This window comes from Lutra lutra, chromosome X, assembly GCF_902655055.1.
Source record: "Lutra lutra chromosome X, mLutLut1.2, whole genome shotgun sequence".
NCBI classification, from domain to species: Eukaryota; Metazoa; Chordata; class Mammalia; order Carnivora; family Mustelidae; genus Lutra; species Lutra lutra.
Window position 1 is genome coordinate 25873583 of NC_062296.1, and position 7318 is coordinate 25880900.

Here is a 7318-nt window from a genome sequence, read left to right on the forward strand (position 1 = left end):
ATAAAAAAAAAAAACAAATCAGAGAGGTGTTTATGGCAGGTTGTATCAGGCAGAAAAAAATATCAGCAACCTTAAATATAAGGCAGTTGAAATTAATGTGTTTGAAGAGCAGAAAGAGAAAAAATAAAGTGACAAGAGCCTAAGGGAATGGTGGAACATTGTATGCATTATAGGAATCCCAAAAGAAGACAGAGAAAGAAGCAGAAAGAATATTTGAACATATAATTGATGCAGATTTCTAAAATTTGATGAAATAAATAAATGTATAGATTGAAGAAGTTCAGCAAACTCTAAGTAAGACAAACCAGGGATCTACAAGAGAAATAATATCAAATTGTCCAAAAAGAGAAACAAAATAAGTGGTGTTGAAGAAACAACCTAGGGAGGAAAAAAAGAAAGAAAGAAAAGACAACCTATACAATTGGAAAAAATATTTTGAAAGAATATCTCTTAGAGGGGTTTAATATCAAGAATATATAGTAGTAAAAAAATATAAAAAAAGGAATATATAAAGAACTATAACTCAACAACAGAAAGACAAACAACAAAATTCAAAAATTGGCAAAGGACTTGAGTAGCTATTTCTCCAAAGGAGATATAAAAATGGCTAATAGGGCACCTGGGTGGCAGAGTCAGTTAAGTGGCTGACTTTTGGTTTTGGCTCGGGTCATGATCTCAGGGCCCTGGGATCCAGCACTGTGTTGGGCTCCCTACTCAGCCCTAAGTCATCTTCAGAATTCTTACTCCCCCTCTGCCCCTCTCCCCCTACTTGCTTTGTGCTCTCTCTAAAATAAATAAATACATGTTTAAAATAATAAAAAATAAAAATCACCAATAAGCATATGAAAATATTCTTAACATCACTAGCCATTAGGTAAATACAGATCAAAACCACAAGAACACAACACTTAACACATACTACAATGGCTATGATTTTTAAAAAAATCAAACATGAAATAGGTGTTGATAAGGATGCATAGCAATTGGAATCTTCATGTATTGAAGGTTGGAATGCAAAATGTTTCAACCACTTTGGAAAAAAATTTGGCAGTTTCAGAAATATAAATATGACCTAGCAATTCTACTCTTAGGTTTATGTACCCAAAAGAACTGAAAATAAGGACTCAAATACCTGTACACTAATGTTTATTGCAGTATTATTTACAATAGCGAAGAGGTGGAAACAACCTAAGTGTTCATCAACAGATAACTGGATAAATATAATGTATTATATACATACAATAGAATATTATCCAGCCATAGAAAGGAATGAACTTTGGTATATACTATAGCATGGATGGACTTGAAAATATAATGCTATATGAAATGTATCAGTTATAAAAGGAAAAATATTTTGTGATTCCACCTATTTGAAAAATCTAGCACAAGTAAATTCAAGAGACAGAAATTATAAGAGGTTATTAGGAGCTAGGGGAGGGGAAATGTGAAGTTATTGCTTGATGGGTACAAAAAGTTTTTCTTTGAGTTGAGAAAGTTTTAGAAACTCAGATAAGAGATAAGGGGTAAGTTACAACAACATTGTAAATGAAATTAATGACACAGAATTGCATACTTAAAGTGATTAAAATGGTAGGGTTTATGTCATTTATAACACAATAAAATGATTATGATAAAACCCACAGCAATAAAAATAAAAACCATTAAGGAATATATAACTTGCAATTTCATTTATGTTAAAATTAAAGGTAAAACTTTATTTCAGCTCTAATATGTAACAAGTGTAGGAGTTGCCATCCCATCCCCACATGAATAAGCTAAATGTCTCAAAACCAACTTTTCTTGGACTTATCATTGAACTGAGGTGGCAGGAAAAACCACTACCCTGAAATCTGGAGAGTCAGGCAAACCCAAAAAGTCATAAACAAGATATGCTTCCTTGATGCAGAAGCTGCTGGAGCTGTAACTGGTAGGAAAACTTATATGGCAATTTCGATGAATTGTTGGAGGTTAGTGTTGACTAGTGTGGGAGTGAGAAAGTGCTGGCAGTCACCATCTGAGAAGGAGCCCCACACTTTCATTGTTTTAACTTGTAGTAATCCTAGCATGTTCTCCTGATGAAAATTCAAAAAAATCCCCTTATGTTTCTGGCAGGAAGAGAGGAAGGTTAATTATTATGAAATACACCCAGAGCCTTATTTGTAAGAAATAGTATTTTCACAGAAAAAGATTAACAGAACCTTATGCCAGGGAAGAAAGGACATTCTTTCTATCCCAAGCTTCTGTAACTTTTCTGTTATCTAAGAAGGAGGGAACAATACCATCAGAGAAAGCTTGTGAAAGTTATAATCTGGAGATATGGGTCAATAAAATATTGAGGTGTACAGAACTCACCACCACATCAACAGGGCTCTAGTGCATTAACAGTGGACTGCAGATGAAAGAGTTGAAAGACACAGACTCTATGAGTATGAGTACTTGGGGAATTCCAAAGTAAACAAGTGAGACAAAAACAAGGGCCCTAGAGAAATCTGAAGCCTTGGAAACATACACCTAAAGAAAACATTAAACATGAAACATTAAATAATCTAATAAAAAAGCCTAGTAATTAGCCAGATGAACATGAATCTTCACAGTAAGGACTATTTACTTCAATTCCTATTACCTGATACAAAATGTCCAGTTTTTTCAACAAAAAATTAAAATGAATTCCAAAAAGCAAGAAAAAATAGACTGAAAAGACAAAGCAAGCATCAAACTACACTGAGATATGAAAGAGGTGATTAAATTATCAGATAAGAAAGTTAAAATAATGATTATAAATATATTAAAGGCTTCAATGAAAAAAAATAGACAGCATGCAAGAGCATATGGATAATATAAGCTGAAGATGGAAACTCCAGGAAATAAAAGAAAATGCTAGAAATCAAATACCACATAAGCAATTAAGAATGTCTTTGATGAGCTAATCGACAGACTGGACATGGTTGAGGATGGAATCAGTGAGCTTACGTATAGTCAAAAGAAACTTCCCAAACTGAAATGAAGAGTAAACAAACAAACAAATCCCCAGAACATCCAAGATCAGTGGGATGAATTTCAAAGTGTATAACACACATGTCCATGAAATAACACAAGGAAAAGAAACAATTCAGAAAAAATACTCAAAGAATTAATAACCAATAATTTTCTGAAATTGATGAGAAAGATCAAACCAAAGATATACAAGATCAGAAAACGCCAAGCAGGATAAATACCAAAAAACTGAAACCTAGGTATATTATATTCAAATCACACGAAACCAAAGACAAAGACAAAAATTCAAAAGAATTTGGAGCAGGGGTGGGAAAATTACCTGAGGAGGAACAAAGAATTACAAGAACCTGCTCCTTAAAAACCATGTAAGCAAGAAGTGGTATGAGAGGTAAACAAAACAAAACAAAACAAACAAACAAACAAGCAAACAAAAAAACAATCAGCCGAGAGTTCTGTATCCAGTGAAATTTCTGTATCCAGTGAAATTATCCTTCATATGGTAAGGAAAAATACTCTCTCAGACAGGCAGAAACTGAAAGACCTATGAAAAATAAACTTCTCTACATAAATTTCTTTTGCAAGCTCTTGTTGAAAAATGGCTCATTATTTGGCCTAATGTGCTCCTCTTAATAAATGCTAATTTAGTAAATTCATAACATGCAGTTAAATTTTAAAGTGATGGATTCATTCTGTACGACATTGTAATAGTAAATACATGATACCAATGATCATCAAAATTATAGAACTTCCCATCCTAATGAATGAAACAATTTTTAAAAAATCATCAAAGAGGTTAGGAAATCTCAGATGAAATGCAGAATATGACAGAAGAATCTAAATGTATAAAACCTCACTTAAAGAGATGGAAAATAAGGAAGTGCCCTACAAAAGTTTGAAAATTAATGGAATCTGAAACCAATCTACACCATATCTAGGAACTAAACAATTAAATTAATGAGTGATGAATGATAGGTGCCATGTTTCTCATTATTGTAGTAAAAAGTTTACAGATCAATCATGAGAGGAGGCTAGAATCATTTATATGGTATGGAATAGAGTAAGAGACGGGTAACTAAACATATATTTCCTTGCTCTATTAGCTGAGGGGACCTAGACTTTATAGTTGTAATAATCACACTTAGCACCCTAGATTTTGATTTCTAACACTATTCTCCAACATCAGAAACCAGGTCTTCTCAGGGAAATGGCTGATTCTAGGACCAGAACAGGAAATACACATGACAAATTTGGAACATCTTATGTGCTAGAAAGTTAGACAGTGCTAAATAAACAAATGAACCACAATAATGTGAAAAGGCCAGGAATCAACTAAAAGAACTATGTTGATCACGCTGGAAAAATTTAAGCAATAACAACAAAAAATAGCATCGAATTATAACAAAGATGTAGGATAAGTATACATGAGTCCATACTTATATAAACCAATAACTAACTAATTAAGTAAATAAATAAATGGGAGAAAGGAGAAAAATCTAGCATGGAGAAGAATTCTGAATATTTTTTTTGTAGATACTCCATCCTTAAGGAAAGGAAGTGTAATTCCTCATTCTTTTTAAGTGTGGGCTGCACAGAGAGATTGATTTTCCAGAGGAAAAATAGAGTAACTTTATGCTGGAGAAATCTGACAAACATTATTTCAACCAGGTGGTCAAGATGAACATCAACAGTGATAAAGCATACTGACAGCACATTCCCCTGATATTATGTGATAAAATGTGTGTTAACCCTATAGTCCTAGCAGAAACACACATAGTCTAACCATGAGAAAAAAATAAAACAAATCAAAAAAAAAAAAAAGTAAATTCTTGATTGCCTTCATTTTTCATTCCCCTTGGATACCTGTGGGACTTTTTTATACATGTAGTCCGACAAATTCATCAAGTTTTGGCATCTAGGGATCATTCTTGTTCATTTTTTTCCTGGCACCCGGTGAGAGAACTCAGTCTACAGATTCAAGCATTCCTTTATTTCACAGCAATTTCATTCCATCATAAAGTCAAATATGCATATATTTTTTCTGTTTCATTTCTTCTGCTTTATTCAAAAAAACCAATTATGTAATTTAAAGGGCATCAGTTTTTGGCTTTCATATCAAACTCCTAATTAGTTGTTCCTCTATGTAGGTTTTTAAAGCATTGCTTGTAACTTTCATAGGTCTCATTCATGTCTCTGACTTAGTATTCTACAATGATGTGCACTGAGTCGCTACTTCATTGAATAGAAACTGACATTAGAAAAAGTAAATTTTTTTTCTTTTGGTTTCACGATCCACTCAATACCACTGAAACACAATAAGCACTTGGATAATTTATGGTTCACCTGCCATTACTGACATTGCTTAACATCTGCAAAGCTGGAACTCAGGTAACTCCTTGTAGCATTTCCAATGTGTTTAGCCTTGCTTCCAAGTCATTTCTCTTAGATAACAGACTGAACAGTTAAAAAATAACATACATTTAAGCATACTGGTTTTTGTGCATTTAATGCTTTTGTCACCAACAAAGTGATGCCCTCTTCTTACTTTGATTTCCATACTCCCAAGTATCATTTGTATGATTTAAGGGGCATTAACAATTAAAGCTGCTCTTTCCCAAAATTCTGCATGTCTTTATTTTACAAAAATGTAACAGATCATGAAACTGTCCTTCAATTTGATTCTAAGCTTTCAGAATCTGTGGTTTTAGCTTGTGATCTTTCCCCAGTTATACTATATATGTTGTTATCTTCTTTGCTTTTAGCTCTTTCCGTGAGAAGTTATGAAATCATAATGAAACTCCACTGTTTTATGTATATGTACATGTGTATGAAATTTAAGTATAGAGATGATATATGTCTATATGTCATTTTATGTATTCACGTGCATATAAATTTCATTAAAGATTTTGTCTTAACTCATTACTTCTTTTTAAGATGGAAAGATCCTCTTTACTAATGACCTCAACCAAATTTCCTTAGATATAGGAGTCAAACTCAAGTACTTAGGAGAAAACCAGTTAAAACTACATTATCCAGCAACTCATCAGTAGTAACATATTGCCAAGCGAAACAACTTGGAAAAAAGGGGGGAAGGGAGGGGAAAGGAGGGAGGAAAAGTAAAGAAAAGGAATGAAGTTGATCAAGTGAAATTTCCTTTTTAATTCTTGAGAACAATGAAATTCTTGCTTGTTTCTGCAAATTATTTTCCAAATGGGTACAAAATGGAACCAAAACAGAGAATCCCATAAGAACCCGAAGAGGTGCAACATGAAAAGCTAAGATTATCCAGCAGCAAGTATTGCAGCCTTCAGGTACCAGCTGCCTCCTATTACTGTTCCCAAGAGTTAGTGGGATGAAAATGTCTTCCCCGTGATTATTTTCATTTCTTTTTTCTCAGCATCTGGGCATGCACTGTTCAGCACTTTGAGAAGGTTGGATGTTTTTGACCAAATATGTGTGTGCACATAGGTCTCAGAGCACTTGATGTGGTAGTGCAGATGGTCCTGAAATGTGTGGATCAGGTTGATGGCGTTGTCTCCACTGGCACTGGTGTGGCAAGGGAACAGCCCAAAGGGAACATAGCCAATATTGTTGCCCATGGCATCACTGATGTCTTTCAGTCCCAGAGGAGGTTTCCTGTGGCTAAAGAGGATGTGAGGGGCTGTGGTGCTGGCACTGTGTCCTTCTTTGAACTTCAGCATGAACACTTTTCTAATGAGCACACTATGGTCATCCGTAAGCATTGTGCTGAAGACTACTGTACTCTGTCCTTTTTACATTCACCATACATGGTCTCATCATGCCTATAATAGATAACTTCCCTGTTCCCTCCTTCCTTGCCCTTTTATTGGAATTCAAGAATTTCTCCAAGACAGAGACAGAAACAATTTCATTTCAACTTGCCAGCCGATAAACAATGGAACCCTTGGATGCTGGCAGATTTTCAAGGTCATTTGGCAAAAAGACATTGTATCCTCATTCAAGATTTACCAAGACACTCCCATACACCCTCTTTAATAACTCATCAGCACCATGTGCCTGAAATTCCTTGTGGAAGTTCAAAGAAATACTGACCATCAGGATTAGGATTTTAAATATGATAAAGGACTCCATCAAAATTTGCCAATGTGATTTCTACTGCTTCTGGTTTGTTACTGGGCTCTGCCATCGCGAGCTTGAGTGCGAGTGTCTCTCCGATGATGCAGTTGTTCACCTGATCATGCAGGATCAAGACCGCAGCTACCCCCACCCTCATCCCCACCAGCCTGAACCCACCTAACAAACCACCAGCGCTACCAGCAAGCTCGGCCGCCACCAAGCTCGCGGC

General features: G+C 34.9%; 1 pseudogene; it reads right to left on the reverse strand.

Moving 5' to 3' along the window:
- Window positions 1–6335: 6335 nt before the first annotated feature.
- On the reverse strand, window positions 6336–7083 carry LOC125091436 (actin-related protein 2/3 complex subunit 2-like; annotated as a pseudogene).
- Window positions 7084–7318: the final 235 nt, after the last annotated feature.